Genomic DNA, 3,487 nt, shown 5'->3' with positions numbered 1-3,487 from the left:
TATATGTCAGATGTACATGTGACTTTCAACATCAATGTGCCTTTGGATCTGGGAATTTCTCTCCAACCATTCTCAGCTAGTGGTTCTCAGTGCAGGCACACCACAGGGCTGTGTGCTTAGTCCGGTTCTTTGTACACTGTTCACCAATGACTGTGCAGCCATCCATTTCTCTCACAGGGCTCTAAGGTTTGCAGATGATACCGCCGCAGTGGGTCTGATGCGGCCCGGCCTCTAGCGGTCTCTCTTTTTGTTTTGCAGGCTCAGAGGTGGGAGCTCACTTTTCTGATTGGCTGTGGAGCAGCAGCCACATTGTACCAGCAGAAGATGACAGTACCAATCAGATGCTGATGAGGCCCACCTATAAAAGACTCTGCAACCATTCTTCCAGTGGGGCAGCTTTCATGGAGAGGCCTTGTACAGCTGAACACTTTGCTTCCTTGTTAGGCTTTTTGAAGAATGTATTGAGCAGGTCTGAAGTACTTTGTTCTACTGACCCACTTTGCTCTGTTAGAAGATTGTGATTGAGGATTCTGGTACTTCCTTTGTGTTCTATTGAGTTGTTTTGAGTTCAAATGAGCATGTTTGGTTATTTTTGGTCATTTAATTAAGTTACTTGACCTTCTTTAGCTTTGGGTTAAACCTTCTCATTTGGGTTAGGAAGTTTCCGAAACCTTCTTTTTGTAATAAACCATTTTAAATTCTACTTTTTCTTTCTCTGGACACATTTATGTCACCTGAACCTTGGGGTCTTATCAGGACCTGATAACAATGATGAGACCCTGTACAGAGAGGAGATCCAGCACCTGTCCCAGAGGTGTTCACTGAACCATCCAGTACTGCAGAAGGTCCTCTGTAGTACCAGGATATCCTGAGTCATGTTCATTTATTGCTTTATTTATGGACTAGTGATCGTTTACGTTGATAAGTATAGCTTTCCCTAACCTTTGAACTGAGTCATAAATCTGCTCTATGATTCATTAACCTGAGCTGAAACAGTCTTTGATTTTGAAGGTGTAGTTTCTGAAATACTCTTGAGGTCTTTAATATTCCTTAGATATATAACAAATTAATCTCTGCTTACTAATGTGATAAAAAAATATTCAGAATTAAAGTAAATTTAGAAGAAAATGTTTAGCAGCAGGAAAAATATCCAAAACTTTCTTTTTCCAGGCGGTAAGCTACAATGTGTGCATGATTTTCAGCCTTTGGTATGTTTTGTCAGTGTGTTTTAATGTGTAAATACACAATTTAGATATAAAGTGTGGTGCAGTGACTCTTTGATTCCATTGCTGGACGTGCTGGTCAGGGTTTTATGGACGACAGAGACACCTAGTGGCAGTCTGCGGTAGTTACGGTAGTTATTTTAAAAATGAGCGACCAAAATGTGATGCAAGCTTATTATCCCTAAATTACTCATAATTTAATAAAGCCAATAATTGTAGTTGAAAATACTCTTTTTGAAAATTAACTGCTTTACCTAAAATATTGAAGGAAACAAATGAAATGTGTCAAATTACATCTTTCATGCTGGAATAAGTTGTGAAAATCTAAAATAAATTACAGATTTAAAGCAAATACAGTTAAAAAAGAAAAACAAAGAAGAGAGAATTAAAGTGACCTTAAGTAAGTGTCATAAGATGTAAGATAAAGCTGATTGGATCCATCTAAACTTGCAAAAACAAGAATAAAGGTAGTTAGTGACTCAGTTGCAGAGGGATATTTGAATTATGTTTGAATGAAGATGAGGGGGTGAGATGAAGGCAGATGATTTGTTGCAGACATTATGTTAATTTTAAAACAATTTTATTTGCAATACAGTATTTACAGTAGTAGTATAAAATAAGTTTGTTTTTCTCCATATTTTACACTGTCAGCAGATTTTGTGCCATCCATATTTATTTATGACACACATATATTTGTACAGTCATTTACACATGTCTGTACACATGTTCAGTATTTTATTCCTGCATTTTAGCTTTTGCGTCATCCTTACAACAACTGTTCCCATTAAGTAATTAGAGTTAAACTCATTTAATCAGCAAAACTTCGGAACTTAAAACTGGTTTCTAACAATAAAACAGGGAACACATCATGTCTTTTATGAATGTTTGTATACAGTCAATTTGAATACAGAAGAGAAAATACTGCTAGAGTCTAGAGTCAGTAGGTAAATACTTTTAAAAACATTTCACATTAAATAAATTGGACAAAGCTAAGCCTTGTTGCTGTTGTGTGCAGAAACTGTAGGTGTTAACCATTAGCCTATGATGGGTTTTTAATCCAGTTTCTGACTTGTGGGCATAAAAGGAGGACAGCATCCTTTTTTCTGAGTAACAACTTCTACATTGTTTCCAATAATCTAACCACAACTGACCTACTAAAGGACCAAAGACTAAATCAGGACATGAAGGGCAGTAAAATGTGTCTTAATAATATTTTTTATCAAGAAATTGGATGTGGAGGAGGATAAGGCAACTTCAAAAACAAAAGTTTGTCTTTCTACCCAAATTAGGATTTTGTATTGGATTTTGTTCATTTTAATTGCTGCATTTATGCCTAATCCATACATTTGCCCTAATCATAACTATTATCAGTATACAAGTAAGACTAACCTTGACCAAAACTCAATTAACAACTTAAATCTAAACCTAACCTTTACAACGGTTAGGTTTAGAACCCTAACCCTAACCCACCATGTTAAGATGAGGTTTGGTCCCCATAAGGCCCATCGGTCTTCAGAAGGTTGGTAAATGTCCCAGAAATGGTCCTAAACAGAAACTAAACATGTACATGCACACACACACGCATGCACGCACGCACGCATGCACGCACGCACGCACGCACGCACGCACACACAAACACAAACACACACACACACACACACACACACACACACACACACACACACACACACACACACACACACACACATTTGCGTGGCTGTCTTTGTGAGGACTTTCCATTGACTTCCATTCATTTGTCCAGCCTTAACCTTACCCTTACCATAATCCTATCCCTACCCATTACCCTAACCCTAACCAAAACGCAATTCACACCTTAGTCCTAAATCTGACCCCTGACCCAAAAACAGCATTTCCCCTTGTGGGGACCAGGCTCTGGTCCCCACAAGGAGCAATTGGTCCCCACAACGTAGTATGTGTCAGGTAAACTGTCCCCACAAGGTATTACAAACAAACGCACCTACACACACACGCACACACACACATACTGGTTTTGGTGTACTAGCAGGACACTTTTTTCAAACCAGTTTTTTGCAACACTAAACGGACACCCCTTTCCACTTATGCTAGAAAGACGTAGTAAGTTGTCAAAAATCTTGTTAGAGCTACACAACATAGATCTCACTTAAAAATTTAGATACACACTTCAGAACTCAAAATACAAGAATGTGACCCAATGCTGTATTAAAAGGACAAACGATAATGAGGTGCTTGGCTCCGCCCATGACACCAACAGTAATTGTCAG

Source organism: Poecilia reticulata, linkage group LG18, assembly GCF_000633615.1.
Source record: "Poecilia reticulata strain Guanapo linkage group LG18, Guppy_female_1.0+MT, whole genome shotgun sequence".
Lineage (NCBI taxonomy): Eukaryota > Metazoa > Chordata > Actinopteri > Cyprinodontiformes > Poeciliidae > Poecilia > Poecilia reticulata.
The sequence above is the reverse complement of the archived record's forward strand: the minus strand, read 5'-3'. Positions refer to the sequence as shown.